Source organism: Saccopteryx bilineata, chromosome 1, assembly GCF_036850765.1.
Source record: "Saccopteryx bilineata isolate mSacBil1 chromosome 1, mSacBil1_pri_phased_curated, whole genome shotgun sequence".
In the NCBI taxonomy this organism is placed as follows: Eukaryota; Metazoa; Chordata; class Mammalia; order Chiroptera; family Emballonuridae; genus Saccopteryx; species Saccopteryx bilineata.
The window spans coordinates 285,212,073-285,228,702 of record NC_089490.1 but is presented as its reverse complement, the minus strand read 5'-3'; the positions used below and the strand labels follow the sequence as shown (position 1 = coordinate 285,228,702).

Here is a 16,630-nt window from a genome sequence, read left to right as displayed (position 1 = left end):
GAGAACAAAATCAAAGGCAGGTCTTAAAACTGAAATGAACATCCAAATTTTCTGTCAGTAATTTCATCTCACCTCACTCCCTCTTTGTGTGAAGTGTCTTCCTATCTGGGAATCCATCAAATTCTCACAGAAACCTTGAGACATGCCTCTTATTATCCCTCTTTTGCCTGCGAGACAATGAAAACTAAGCAGGGATGTTTAACAACTCTCTCAAGGTCGCATAGAAATATATACTACCGCACAAATTTGAACCTAGTCTTTTAATCTCAAATTTTGTATAACAATTTGCCTTTCCCAGGTGCCAAAGGAAAGATTTAGTGAGTAAAGGAACATGTAAAAAACTCTTGTAAGACTTCCTTCATAAAAATAGTAAAATTCCCTTAATAATACTTCAGGATTATTATTATCTAGGAAAATAAACATATCCTTTAATATCGCTACCAAAGGGGAAATAAAGCACACACATGTGTGGACACTGAGAAACCAGATGTTACAAGTGAAAAAATAAAGATATGTATTCTTAAAAAAGAGAGAGCAAAAAGGAAGGAAGGAAGGAAGGAAGGAAGGAAGGAAGGAAGGAAGGAAGGAAGGAAGGAAGGGAGGGAGGGAGGGAGGGAGAGAGAAAGAAAGAAAGAAAGAAAGAAAGAAAGAAAGAAAGAAAGAAAGAAAGAAAGAAGAAAGAAAGGGAGAGAGAAAGAAAGAAAGAAAGAAAGAAAGAAAGAAAGAAAGAGAGAGAGAAAGAAAGAAGAGAGAGAGAAAGAAAGAGAGAAAGAAAGAGAGAAAGAAAGAAAGAAGAAAGAAAGAAAGAAAGAAAGAAAGAAAGAAAGAAAGAAAGAAAGAAAGAAAGAAAGAAAGAAAGAAAAAGAGAAAAAGAGAAAGAAAGAAAAAGAAACTCGGTGTTACAGCTGAGTACCTGGGCTAAGGAGGCATTCCCCTGAGTATAAAATCTAGCTGAAGCAGATGAGATTTCATTATATTGATTGCTTGTTAAAAGGCAGTTCAGAGTCTCTCTCTGTGGAAGCAAAAGGGATAATAAGAAAAAAGTGGCAGAAATACAGATCTCAGAGATCTAAATTCCAGATGACAGAAAAGACATCCTAGACGCAAAGAGAATGGGATCCAAAGGTTTTATTTCAAGTTCAGAATCGTCCAAAGAGATATTCTTAAGTGGTAATCAACACTTGTGCCCCATGTGGCAGAAAAACAGAGCTTTTATTTTTCGTTTACTTTTACCAAGGCTCAAAACTACAGAGATGTGACTGAAAAACAGAAAGAAAAAAATAGTAAGAGAAAGAAAAAGAAATCAAATACATAGAAAATTGTTATTTTTATAACAAGACATTTAATTTGTACTGAGGAGTACTATTCCATGGTATTTTTGGGGTTCCAAGCAAAAGTATTTTTTCTAATTTTCTTTTTAAACATAAATGTAAGACGAGAATGTTGAAGATATATCCTCTTCTTTTAATTAGCTATCTCTGAAGTCAATCTACCCATATGACTATACCACCCTAATATATATATATATTACACACCCTAATATATATATATATACACACACATATATATACACATATATATATATATATACACACACACACACACACCCTTACCTTCCATGTGGAATCAGACTGTGATGGTAAGATTATAGGGCCAAAGAGGAATTATAATCCTTAAAATCTAAAATGTTCATTTAATTTTAAATTTAAATAAGTTAAATCTAGTTGCCCGGTAATAGTAGACACATTGCAAGAGTTCAGTAGCTGTAGGTGGTTTATGGCTCCTACATTGGACAGCATAGAATGGAGCATTTCCATAACACAGGAAGTTTTCTGGGGCACCACTGGACCCCATAGTTTTTGAGCAATGATGTAAGTGTCACATCCTCCCTATCCCCAATCTTTCACATGCCCCATGTTTTTCACCAAAATTCTGCTTGCCCTCATTCTGATCTACTTTTGATTTGTTATCGTTAATCTCTTTACCATATTAGTCATAAAATAAGAAGCTTAGATGTAGATGTGAATTGAATAGCATCTGTTCTAACATTATTATTTTAAACAAGAGGAAATGCCTGGCTATTGTGATAAAAATCTATCCATTCACTCAATAACTACTTTAATTAGTGCCTCTATAGTCTAAGAACTGAGGACAGACCAAACACTGACCCTCAGAAAGCTTAAATCTAATGCAAGGAACAGGCAAAAAAAAAGTGAACAAAAAAAAATGCATCTGGCTAACAAGGGGAAAAATACAGAACAAAGAAACAGAAAAGGGAGGTGGGGCAAAAGTGAGTGGAGAGGAGGCTGTGGCTCCCCCACAGAGGGAAAACAAAGACAGCTTCTCTGCAAAGGTGATAATTGAAATAAGTCCTGAATATGTGAAAGAACTGTCATGAAAAGGTCTAGAGTAAAAGCATCTTAAACACAGGAGGAAACAGCAAGCATAAAGTCCACAGAGTCAGAACAGCTTCCTGTGACCAAGAAGAATAAATAAGGGTGGAGTTTCTGGAGAAAAGTGAGCAAGAGGGAGTGAAAGGAGGTGAGATCTGAGAAGCAGCCAAGGGCCAGACCTATAGGTCTGGCTATCGTGCATTGGTTGCTTATTACTGTGTAACAAGTTACTCCAAGATTTATTGGATTGAAACATTTGTTATTACCTCACAGTTGCTATAGGTCAGAAATCCAGGGGCAACCAGACCAGATCCTCTGCTTCAGAGTCTGTCACAGGCTGCAATCAAGGTGTTGGCCACCTGAAACCTCAACTTAAGAAGAGTCTACTGTCAAGCTTATACATATGGGTGTTGCCAAAATTCAGTTTCTTGAGGGCTATTAGACTGAGAGCTTCAGTTTTTCACCAGTTGTAGGCCAAAGGCTACCCTCACTTCCTTGTCTTGTTGGCCTCTCTGACATGGCAGCTTGCTTCCTCAGAGTGAACAAGCTAATAGAGACCGCCAGCAAGATGGACATCGCAATTATTTATAATCTAGTCATACAAGTCTGGTTCCATTACTTTTGCCTTACTGTATTTGTCAGAGCAAATGACTAGGTCTAGCTCACACACTAGAGGAGGGAATTCTATCAGAGCATGAATACCGTGAAGCAGGAGTCATGGAGGGACATTTTAGAAGTCTGCCTAACAAAGGTCTCATGACCTATGTTAATGATCAGAATTTTGCCTTAACAGGGTTTAGGAGGCATTGTGGATCTTCCATCAGGAGACTGATATGATCTGATCTTTAGCTCATGAGCTGGCTATTATATGAGGAAGAAATGTAACAGGTCAACTGTGGAAACAGAGAGAAGATAAGAAGTTATTGCAATTGCTCATGTGAAAAGTAATAGGGCTAGGAAGACAGTGAGATACTGTCAAATTTGAGATCTATTTTCAAGATAGTACCTATGATGTTTGCTGTTGGGTTGCATATGGAGGGTGAGAGAAAGAGAAAGAAACCTGAGCAAAAAAAACCCTAAGACTAGTGGACTAAGTCCTCACAAGGAGACTTCTCTGGAAAATCTTCCAAGAAAGGGACCTCATGCTTCCTTGCACTTTTGTCTTTTGCTTTCCCTACATGTCCTTTATAACTTTGCTGATGATCTTCACAAGTCACTTGATAGTGTTGATGTTTAAAAAAATCTAGAATTTCCACACTTTGAATATGCTGCAATAGGAAGTCTCAGTGCTAAGAACTATAAAGGTGGGGTGTAAACAAATAGTTGTCATTATTTTTGACTAAAAATATGACACCATCTTTTTAAGTTTGGGCCCCAATTTCTTATATTCACCCAGTAGATTTAGTATGGCCTATGATTCTTACTTTTATGTAAGAATGGAAATATTTTTATTTTCTTAAGAAAAAAATAATACTAATAAAGAGAAAAAGAATTAATTTCCCAAAAATATTAGAAGGCTGCTTGTACATTTTTCAAGTTTCAAATTAAATAACAAATTGCTGTATTCTGTGAAATCACAGCATGGATTAACTCTTGCAGAGAGAGTCTGACTCCCTGAAGCCAGGAAAGACCCAAAAGAGTGAACAAGGTAACATATTTTATGGGCCTTCTTGATTCTTTCAACCAATTGTCTTAAGCTAACTCTGTGTGCAGCAAAATACCAAACAAACAAAACTCAATTAAGTCATAGTCAATACTAAACAATGCATTTCATTTTCTTCTCTGGTTTTAATAGCTAACCCAGATTGCTTTGTGACTGACCGGCAACAGATGATACCATCTTTGCCCTTAGCAAAATGATAAGACTTCACCTTGAAATCTACTTACTTTCACTTTAAACCTCTCTTTTTTTTATCTCTTCCTCCCACTCCCCGTACACAAGGTTCTAGCTTAAGTGGGCATGTCTAATTGGGACAAGGATCCAAAGATAGTTAAGATCCATGGGAAAAGATAACCCAAGAGCCTGAAAGTTCTCATCACTCATCCTTGATGTTACCAGAAGCATAATGTTGGCAGATGACTAAAAGAATGACAACCCCCATGTTATAAGGGACATGTGCACTCATCCAATCTCTGTGACAATTCCTGTGTATTTCATGAAAACTCAAATTTAGCCCAATAAAAAGAGAACACATTTGTCCTGACTTTCATATTATATCACATTGGAAAAATAATGTTAGACTGCTCCTCATATCCATTTTTGATAGTTTCAAGATGTCTTAACTTTTCTGGGATGGTGGGTGAGAGAGAGAAGGAAAGAGAGAAGGAGGAAGAGGAGGAGCATAAAAAGGTGGAAGAAGAGAAAGGGAGAGACAGAGAATATAAAAAAACAAGGTTGGAACACTGACATAGAAAGGAGAACAATGACAACAGATTTAGTCTTAAAAAGAGCCTGTGGTAAGACCTGCTGATCAGCTGAAAACCTGCCAGCTCAGGACTTTTATACAAATATGTCTGATTCTATGTATAGTTATGGACAAGTTGCTCAAGCACAAAGAGACTGGGTGACATGCTTAAAGCCACATAGTTAGAGGGAAAATCTGAAGAATAGCACAAGCCTCCTGCCTGTCAGACTCATTTCCAAGGCACTCACAGAAACCCAGAACTGTCTAGGGCCATACCACCGTGAACGTGCCCGAACTCGTCAGAAACCCAGAACTATTGTGGAGAGGCAGCCTCAAACATAACTTCCTTCATCTCAGCCAGAAAGAGCTCCTCAAATGATAGACATCTTTTTTTTAAAACCAGTATCTCCAAAGAGTGTAATATTTTTTTTAATGTTTACTATCAATATTGATGATGAACAACTTGAAATTTCCTTTAAGAAACACATACAATATCAGACTTGGAGACACAAAGGTTAATAAGACATTTTGAACTCTCCTGTTTTAAACATCTTCTGTGACTCAGTTGTGTTCTCTCGGTGTGCATCTATAGACTCTCTCAAGAGACCAGCTTCTCTGCACTCTCTCTGGTCTCTATTCTCCAACCCAACCTTTACAGCAAGTCAGTTCAAACACAAATATGCAATTTGTCTTTGCCATATATTAAAACTCTTTTCTTCTTTTCACTTCCTACATTTCCATTTCTTTCTTCTGTTGCTTTTCCACATAAACCTAAAAAACATACTTTTCTTGGCCCTGGCTGGTTACCTCAGTAGTAGAGCATTGGCCCTATGTGTGAATGTGCCAGGTTCATTTCCCAGTCAGGGCACACAGGAGAAGTGACCATCTGCTTCTCCATCCTTCTCCTTCTCACTTCCCTCTCTCTCTTTCCCTCCCACAACCAAGGCTCTATTGGTTTGAACACTTACCCTGGGTGCTGAGAATGGCTCCTTGGAGCCTCCACCTCAGGTGCTAAAAATAGCTCAGTTGCGAGCATGGCCCCAGATGAGCAGAGCATCCACCCCAGATGGTGGTTACCAGGTGGATCCTTGTCTGATGCATGTAAGTGTCCATCTCTCTATCTATGCTCCTCGCACTTAGAAAAAGAAGAAGAAAAAATACCTTTCCTGACATTATTCCACACCTTCTCACAGCTCTAATGGCACACAGTCTCTTACTTTTGCCCAGAGAGCCATTTTACACAGCAGCTTCTGTACAAAATTCCACTCCTACTTCATGATTCAGGCCAAATTTCATCATTCCACTGACCTTCCTTTATACTCCCACTGACATTCAACATGTTTACTTATCACATTATATCATAATTAACAATTTATATTTCTACTTTCCCAACTGTACCATGAGCCTGTCAAAGAAAAGAATATACCCTAATTCATCTTCAATGCCTACACTCACAGTCTAACACTTTGAAGGCAGTTGATTTTTGTAAATGAAAGAATGCACTGTGTCAGTTAATGATAACAACACTATTATTTATTCAGTACTTATGACACTATAGGTACTATTAGAAACACTCTTCATGATTTAATTGATCTCATTCTTATACCAAGCTTATGAAATAGGAGCTATTACTATTCATGTATAGCAGATAAACAAGTTGAAGAACAGAGTTAGATAAATTGTACAAGGTTACAAAGCTAAGAAATAGAAAAGGTGAGATTTGTATTCAGGTGCTCTAAACCATTTGGCAGTATACTGGCTGAAGATTAAGGGTCAGAAAACGTTTTCTCATAGGGCTACATAGTAAACAGTTTTAACTGTTGAGTGAACATAACTATTCAACTTTGCAATTGCAGCAGGAAAACAGCTGGAGACAATATGTAAATGAATGTGTCTGTATTTTGATAAAACTTTATTAACAAAAGTGAACAATGACCTGATTTTGCCTAAGACACATGGTTCCTGAACCTTACTGTAGACTCTGCCTTATATATCTTAATGCTTTGCACTTAAACAGTTAAGAACTAGAGAGCACATTCAAATACTTGAGTACTAAAAATAGACCCATGGGTTAATCATGGAAAAATAAGAGGCATTCCTTATCAATAGCAGAGGGAAAATAGCTGCAAATACTTAATAGGACAGCTGAAGAATAGCAATGGTTACAATAGGTTATAATACTGTTGTTTGGTCTTATTTCCAGGACGTTAAATTTATCTATTATCATGGCCAAGGCTTTCCTGGACTTCTCATAACATGGTTGCCGTGGCTGCTGGTACGGCTCTCAGCAAATCAAGTCCCATTTCTTCCATCACTACCATAGCAAAGACCTTTCCTGAAATTTCATCTTGGGTTTACGGCTTGGTGTGGCTAAGGAGTGTGCTCCAGAATGATGGTGCTTTCGACGGCTACATGCCTAGGAGACAAATTAGAATGGATGTCAAAAAAATGTCTCAGTCTATTTTCTATGCACTCAGCCATGACTTCTCTCACCCTTATCATGAGTCATGCCACATGCAAACCTCCAGGCCAGGCTGGCTGGGGCCCAGAGCCCGCTGTCATAAAGCAAAATATATATATATATTCATAATGTTTAATGAATCTGTCCTAGTTTCTAGCTCCTAGAGCTGTGCTGCCTGGAAATGACCTGTTGCACCATTCTTGTTTCTACAGACTCCGAGCAGTTGAAGCCCCTGCGGCTTTATTCTCGATGCCAAGTCCCTGCCTGTCCCCTGTTAGGCCCAGTGGGTTTTCTTTGAGCAGCTACCACTGTATTCAAGGATTCCTATATTAATTGCCTACTTGCCTCTCAACATTTGCACATTCAGTTCCAGAGCTGGTTGGGTCAACCTGTAGCACACCTTGTTCCTCCTCATTTTGTCCCAAGCTCCTTGATCAATCAACCTTGTTACCTGACTTTCTGCTGCCTACTTATTACCTGGTCTTTCAATTTGACCTAAAGTCCATTCTAACTAAACTCTGAGTTTTTTCTTTTCTTTTTTTAAACTCTTAGTTTTCACATTTGGTTTACTTACTTGGTTTTTGTCTTTCCTTTTGGTTTTGGTATTTTTACAACTATTGTGACAGCCGTACTCTCATCTCAACCTATGTAACAGACTTCTTTGGCTGGGGCCAGTTTTCTATCCATCAGTTCTAGACATGAGAAAAGAACCTGTATAGATTTTCTGCATCGCTCCCTGCCCCCAGCTCTTATCTCTTAGGTGCATTTGGCCCCACACTCCTCGGCCACATTCTACTCCATCTTTACATTTTTAACCCTTTTTAAGAATGGAAGACTCTTCAAAGGACTTTTTAATTAATCATATTTTTTATGTCTAAAGTCTGGCCTACAACAATAAAAAATAGTCAAATAGCCCAGTTCTCTGAATGTTTTAGAAAACTATTGGCTCAATTTATATAGTTAAGAAATACTTTACTGTTTGTTGTCAGTCACTGAAAAAAGTGACTGACAGAAAAAAAATGGTAACTTTATTTCTTTACATGTTTTTCTGTAAAGAACACAGATAAAATGGGCTTAATGGCCCAGTACAAGAAGATTCTATTCAGTTACTAACTTATTCATTCAAGAGAAGCTTTAAAAAAGTCCAAATTTTATGTCCACTAAAATTAATCCAAATATAAATTTTCCAGATATTATTTTGTTTGTTCTATTTATTTTTTTTATTTCTAACACAATCCAAAACCAATTAGAATATTTGTTCAGTTAATTTTAAAATCACTTCAGGAAGTCTCAAATATTTTGTTTCTGCATTGTTCAAAGGCTGCACCAGTGATTGAAAAGAGACAAAAGATATCTAGTGAGCACTGACGTTCCTCTGAGGAAAAGTTCTGCCCATCTATTAGCTATTCTGAAATATTGAAGATGCATTACCACAGGCTGCAATTACTCTATGAATCCCAATTTGAATTGAGATATCATCTCTCAAGGGCGTAATCCCAAGGTCTCATTTTCTTTTCCAGGCAAAGTAAACCATCTCTTGGACTATTAAGGCCTCTGAAGGCAATCTCAGACAATCAAAGATCTTCTTCATCATTATGTAAATAAAATTATCTTTAAAAATATAAGCAATTTAAAATTCTCAAAAATAATAACCTACAACAACAACAAGAACAAATCAGTCATAAATAATCACTAAGTCTGGTCGAATGTTGAATAAAGATTGCATTTACTAATAGAGATCCTTTAAGCATCATATCTATGTAGTACTGAAAGAAATATCATAGACATATATTTATGATCTTTAGAACTTTGAGCTTTTATAAACCAATAGTGCCATGTCTTCATGCAGTAATTATTATTTACTGCCTTTTCTTTTTCCAGAATTAATTTCCAAATGCCTTAATGTCTTTTTCAATCAAAAAGATAAAAGTTCCAGACCTGAAGTGCTTTCTCAGCTCTTTAGTCCTTATCCATGGTCTTTATCCCTTTCAGAAAAGATCACAGTTGACTCTGGCCTGTTCAACTGCCTTATATTGATAAGCTCAGAGGGCATGTATATTAAGCACAATCTAACATTTTGTTTTGATTTTGTTTCTAAGTTACACAAAAAAATTACAGAAAATTATATCCTCTATTTAAATTTTTTTGTTTCTTCTATCTCTTCAACTGTAACAAAGTTTAATCAATTTTGTTAAAGGGAAAAACTAATCAATTGCTCTCAAAAATATTGGGTTGGGGAATAAGTTCATAGAGTTTTTATATTTTCTTTTATTTTACAACGATTTGTTTGCTGTTTGGCAAAGGGTAAGTATTCATTCGATAAAACTCTTTCTGCTCTACAAAACTATGTTAATTGTATTTTTGAGTTATTTAATTTTTTATTAGTTTTGAGGCTTAGAAATGGAATACCCAGGAGGCAAAAATCAACATTTTCGACACCTGCTCTTCTTTGCTTTTCATCGAGGTCAAAAAGCTACTGAAGCAGCCCGGGACATTTGCAACGTGTATGGAGAAGGTGTCATAGGCGAGTCTACAGCACGGAAATGGTTTGCAAAGTTCAAAAATGGCGATTTTGACGTCGATGACACGTCCCACAGTGGAAGGCCTTCTGAATTCGATGAAGAACATCTCAAATCACTTTTGAAGGAGAACGGTCGCCAAACCAGTCGTGAATTGGCGGAAAAAATGAACTGTGATCATAAAACAATTCTTAATCACCTTCATTCAATGGGATTTACAGAAAAATTGGGAGCCTGGGTGCCTCACGAGCTCAATGAAAAAAACAAAGAAAGTCACCTTCAAATTGCTTCTCAGCATCTCGCCCGCCATCAAGCAACACGTGGTCATAAACAGCGTTTTTTGTACTGAATCATCACGGGAGATGAGAAATGATGCCTATACATCAATATGAAGCAAAGAAAGGAGTGGGTGGCTCCAGGAGATACGCCAAAGCCGAGAGTCAAGCCGGACCTTCATCCAAAGAAGATCATGATATGTGTTTGGTGGGACTAGGAGGGCATGGTGCACTGGGAAATGCTCAAAAAGAATGCCACGGTCAACAAGGAGCTCTACATTGCCCAGCTACATTGCGTGAATGAGGCTATTCGACTGAAAAGACCTGATCGACATGGTCAAACCATACTCCTTCACGACAACACCAGGCCCCATGTTGCACAAGTCGTCAAAGCCGCACTCCAAGAGCTCGAATGGGAGGTCCTTCAGCATCTGCCGTATTCTCCGGACCTTGCACCAACCAATTACCATCTTTTCCACTCCCTGTCAAACCATATGAAGGGCGTTACCTTCGATAACAAAGAGGTCCTTAAAAACTGGCTCAACAACTTCTTTGACACCAGACCAGGTGATTTTTGGCGGAACAGCATCAACAAATTGGTCGATAGGTGGGAAGAGGTTGTAAACAGCAACGGCGAATATATAATTGATTAACTTATTGATATAATTATTGTTTTTTGTTTAAATAAAAGTCTTTGGTAAAAATGCTACAAACTAATTCCCCAACCCAATAAATTATGAAAAATAATCAATTGAAAGGTGAGATATGTCTTCTGATTGTGAACATTTATCATTTGGATCTCTTCATGTTCCCTTAACCTCTTGTAACTAAAAGAGTTTTATTAAGTGATACCATTTTCCAGTCCCACAGCCACTACCTGAGCTTAGGTAACCATCTTTTCTCACCTGAGTTACTGCACCTTCTCCAATTGGTCTCTCAGGCCCTAGTCTTGCCCCTGCTTCCCACCTGGTATTCCATTCTCTATACATCTCTCCTGATGAGAAGGTCAAACTCTCTAACCAGTTTATTGAGCTTTTCAAGTCCCTACCCATACTGGCAACCTCATCACTCGCTACGCCTTGTATAGAACATGTTATGTTCCCTTCCCCTGCAGGTTTGCAGACATTACAATTCCATCAACCTAATACCTTTGCCTCTACTCATTTTTTGGTCAAATCCTTAATCACCCTTGAGGTCTCAACACAATTTTTCTTTCCCCATGCTTTTCTAGGCCTCTACTCTGAGGAACATTGAAGACACATATTGTTCTATCACAATATTTATCATATTTTATATCATATGCTTAATATTCTCTTCTCTACAAGAGGGCAGGGACAGATCTGTCTTGCACACCATTTTATAATTAGTACATAACTTAATGTTTACAGAATGAATGAATGACTGATTAGCTGGGTTCAAGAATGGATGGATGGATGGATGGATGGATGAATGAATAAATTTTTTTGATGTGGGAGTTATAATGGTTATCTGAGAAAAGGTAGAAGACAAAGAAACTTACAGTTTCCCTGCTAGCATCAACACAGTTACCCTACCCCTTTCCCATGGTTTTGCTTTTCATGGTTTCAGTTTCCTACAGTCAGCTTCATTCTGAAAATATTAAATGAAAAATTACAGAAATAAACAATTTGTAAGTTTTAAATAATGCATTGTTCTGAGTAGCATGATGAAATTTGTTGTAGTCCCTCTTCTTTCCATCCAGAATGTAAATCATTCCTTTGTTTAACGTCACTACACTGTATATGCTAGCTGCCTGTTAGTCACTTGCTAGTCATCTCAATTATCAGATCAGCTGTTATGATATCCTAGCACTTGTGTTCTCGTGACCCTTATTTTACTTAATGTAAATGGCCCCAAAGCACAAAGTAGTGATGCCAGCAATTTGGATGAGTCAAAGTGCTTGTTATGTGTTGTCAGAAGGTCACATGCCTATGGAATTCACTTCACTTCAGCTCTCATCCATTGCAGTAAGGATAAGTATGGTTCAGTAAGATATTCGGAGAGAGACCACATTCACATAATTTTTATTACAGTATATTATTATAATTGTTTGACTTTATTAATAATGCAGTTTCAGGCATCCACTAAGGGTCTTAGAACATATCTCCTATGCTATGGGGGGAGGGAATTCTGTATGGGTAAATGTTTAATTATTTTCCAATTCAGAAGTTATTCATGTCATTGACAAACTAAAAAAAATGACATAAATATTGGTTAATATTTCTATTTATTTTAATGGGTAGGTCAAAAGGGAAAAAATGAAGATGTATGTAACAACTTCACTCATTCATCCATGTTGGGAGGACTTATTTGTTGAATCAGATTATAGTACTGGAAAAGTATTTCCTCAATTTTTTCTATTATTCTCAATGTAATGGCTATAGATATGATACCTATTTAAGTGTAATCTTTATTAACATTTTCTCTCTCACTGTCTTAAGTCTAGGTAATCAGCAAAATAATAAATCTAATCCTGATGAAATAAGGTGGAGAAGACCATTTGCTAATTTTTGTGGTATAAATATTCTTACCATGACTAATAACAGTCTTTGATTCTTATTTTTATTATCTCATTAACTCAGCTTAATAAAGGCTACTTTTGGGGTATTAATTCACATTAGAAGAAGCTCATATAGATATTAATTAGGCACTTTTATTGCTCACCTTTGATACTATACTCAGAGCATCATAATAAAACAGAAAGAACCTCTGCAAAAAAGTAAGCTGTGAAGTTTCTTGCTTGTTATTCTTCAGACCAACCCATCTTTTATAAATCCCGCATTAACTGTTGCAGTGGTCGGCCCAGACCTGTCTTATTTGGGACTGAAGCATTCATTCCTCCAGCTATTGAGGGCATTGGTAGCCAAAGGTTCTCAGCTAAGTCTCTCTCCAGGAATTGTCCTTATCTAAACAAAGCTACCTAGTCCAAGATCACTCCTCTTCCCTTACGACAGCCTGTAGGAAATGACTGGTTGCATCAGGGGTATGGACTCAGCCCCATTTCTTTGATTGGGACAACTCTGCAGTGCCATTCCAGAGTCCAATGCTTTCCAGGGGATCTGCTGAGGTTTCTGGTGCAACTGTACCACCCTTCAACTTTTCTCTCTGCCCAGTTCTGCTTCCTTAACTTGTCAGTCAATTTATGCACACAGAACTACATCTCAAGATCTGTTCATTGGGGATCCCAACAGACTGTAGCCCTCAATATTATGTAATGTTTATCAATGCATAAAACCTCATGCCAAAGAATGCATGTTATAAGAAATATCAAAACTACCTGGCCAGGCGGTGATGCAGTGGATAGAGCATTGACCTGGGATGCAGAAGACCCAGGTTTGAAACCCCAAGGTCACCAGCTTGAGTGCAGGCTTATCCAGATTGAGCATGGGCTCACCAACTTGAGCACGAGATCACAGACATATCCCCATGGTCACTGGCTTGAGTCCAAAGGTTTCTGGTTTGAAGCCCAAGGTCAATGACTTGAGCCCAAGGCCACTGGCTTGAACAAGTGTCACTGGCTCAGCTGGAGCCCGCCCCCCCCCCCTAGTCAAGGCACATATGAGAAAGCAATCAATGAACAGCTAAGGTGCCACAGCAAAGAATTTATGCTTCACATCTCTCTCTCTTCCTGTCTGTCTGTCCCTATGTGTCCCTCTCTCCGTTTTTCTCATTAAATATATATATATACATATATATATCAAAATTTTTAAAAAAATGAACATAACATTAGTAAATAGAACAGATAATCAATTGCAATAATACTAATAATTGATTAAATAAAATAATCATAAACCATCTCAGCTCTAAAATTGTGATTGTAAATGCATCTTCATAAAAATAAAACAATATATTAGTTCAAATGATAGATGTCTTTTTAGAAAAATCAATTCTGTTTTCCAATAAAAATCTTTCAGTGTGTGGTATTTATGTCAACATTTGCATGAAACAGAACATTCTAATCTAAATAACAATGTTATACTAGAGTATTTTAATGTTTGGAAGTTTGAGATGAGTTGAAATTAGTCATACAAATGAGAACGGGTTTAGTTAATATTAACAATCATTAAAGAGTAAAAGTGACCTTATTTACAAAAGGAAGGACATATATTAATGACCTCTTGTTAACTAACTGCCACCTTAAACAATTACACAAAGGCAGCTCCAGACACAGAAAATACTTGACATGGTTGAACAATTAATTATCACTCCCAGGTGAAAAGCATTTAATGTTGTATGTTTCCTTCATTTCAATAGGCTTTTAATTCCAAGAAATGAAAAGACAAAGCTAAAAAGCATTCTCTTATATTTACCCTAATTAGCCATATTAGAATGGTTAATAATCCCATGCTATAAAGCAATTAAATCTATTGTATTTACACAACCATTTGACGCATGGAAAAACAGTGACCCAAAACTAAGTTATTTTTTGCCATGACAACGTTGATATTTCAATGGTTTTGCATTCTTTAGGCACCAACCAATAACAATTAAATATTTAGATAACTGTAGATTACTTAATTCATATTCAGCCCAATTTAAAAAAATTGCTAGATAAAATATATTGAGAATTTTACAGATATGAGAAATTGTATTATAAAACCAAATGCAAAATGTTAATATTCCAGAGTAAATTTAAGATACTCTTAAGAGTCATTTCAAATAAAGTTTCTATTTTTTTTTCTTGACACAAAGTATAAAGATATGTCCTTTCAAATTATTTTTGACAAGTTTCATACATATCTGGAATTATTTTAGTCCACAAATTTTATTAACTCAGCAAGTGAAAACCCAATCTCTTCCCCCCAAAACCCCTCAAAAGGATGGGGCTGGGTCAAGAAGAACGGGAGGAAATTACTCCTATCCTTCAACATAAAAGACTGAAGGGAGAAAGGGGATTGTACAAATAGATGTGGAGAGGATTATTAGACCAGGATGACATCTGAAGAGGAAGAGGAGAATGGAGAGGACGAGGGATCTGTTGAAGGCCCAGGAAAAACTAGGGGGGCTGGGTCTAGAGAGCCAAAGGATGTGGGAAGTGGGTGACCTGCGACCAGAAGTGGTGTTTGTTCTGAAGCAGGATGGCGGTCCCTTCGTTCCCCTTCCTCATCACTTTCTTGCCCTTGAATTGCTTCCTTTTTTTTCTGCTTCCCAGGACTCCGATGAACAGGACGCTTGCAGATGGGGCAGGTCTTCCAGGCCCGAGTGAGCCAGGGGTCCACACAGCGGCTGTGATACACATGAGTACAGGGAAGTACCCTCAGCTTGTCCCCATTCACATATTCATCCAAGCAGATGGCACAGGAGTCATTCTGGTCTCCCTTCTGATAGTCACGTGTAGGAATTTGCTTCAGTTGCTCTTGAGTCAGTCGATTTCTCTGGAGCTGTTTCTGCTGCTGGATACAACGAACTATCATCACTGCTCCTAGCAAAATTAGCAGCCCGACAACCCCTGTGAGAGGAATGAGGTAATAGCCAAAGAGGAAGTTTTCGTCTGGGACCAGAAGCACCTGAGCCCCCTTCGGGTAGACAAAGAGGGCACGCAGGTACTGAGCGCTCCTCTCCCCAGTGAACACAGACGGGATCCAGATCTGCCGCTGGATTGCCACGCTCTTCCACATCATGCTCAGCAGCGTACTGGAATTCACATTGTGGACCACAGCTGCAATATACCCAGCTTTCTGTGCATTTAGGACCTTGATGTCAAAGGCACAGTCAAATCTCCGGAGCAGTGCAATAAAGGCTGACCCACTGTCCGGGGCTAGAGGTGGTGGGGCAATGGGGCTGCAGGCGCTGGCGGGGTGAGCCTCCACGAGGAACCCCTGGAGTCCCTTCTGGGGCAGGGCCGACCCAAAGAGAGCTGGGAGGTCTGTAAAGTCCATGCTGGCATTGTGGTCCAATGTCGCTCGAATGAGCCCTCGGGTGGGAGCCGCTCCACACAGGACAGTGGCCAGAACCACGGGCAGCAGGAAGGTGGAAGGGCGCATGGCAGGGGGAGGGAGGGGAGGCTGAGGAGGCCGCCTCCAGGTTGCAGGAGCAGGAAGCTGAGTTCTGTGCCCTGTCTGCCCCTCTTTCAGGATCCCGGGTGTCAGTCACCTCCAGCTTCCCAGCTCCACGGGGGCAAGAGGAAGGAGCCCCAAGCCGGGGAGTGCGACATCCAGCCCTTCAGTGGAGCTGTGACGGAGACACTGAAAGTGCCCTTTTCTGGTACAGGGACAAAACAGAGAAAGGGAATGGAGGCAAGTACAGGTGGCAGAAAAACTTCTGGAAGGGTGAGTTCAAGGAAGTGTACCTACTCTGGGGAGGGGCGGGGTGGGAGGGTGTCTTTCGGGAGGGTGTCTTCTCATTTCCTGGAAAACGGTTTCCGGAAAAAAGAATGAGGCCACTTCCAGCAGAGGACTCTCAAGGTGAAGCACTTCCGGTTCTCTCCTTCGCTGCTGTGTTACCTTCAAGTCTCGCGAGAGTGCTCACCACCCCTGTCATCTCGCCGGTCTGCTGCGGAAGGCCTCCTGACTTTGGCTGGCCTGGGCCTCTCAATCTCGTGTTCAGGCAAAACAAACTG

The 16,630-nt window shown here is 38.8% G+C and overlaps 1 pseudogene; it reads right to left on the bottom strand.

The window, feature by feature from the left end:
* Nucleotides 1–14,993: 14,993 nt before the first annotated feature.
* Nucleotides 14,994–16,055, bottom strand: LOC136320424 (E3 ubiquitin-protein ligase RNF167 pseudogene; annotated as a pseudogene).
* Nucleotides 16,056–16,630: the final 575 nt, after the last annotated feature.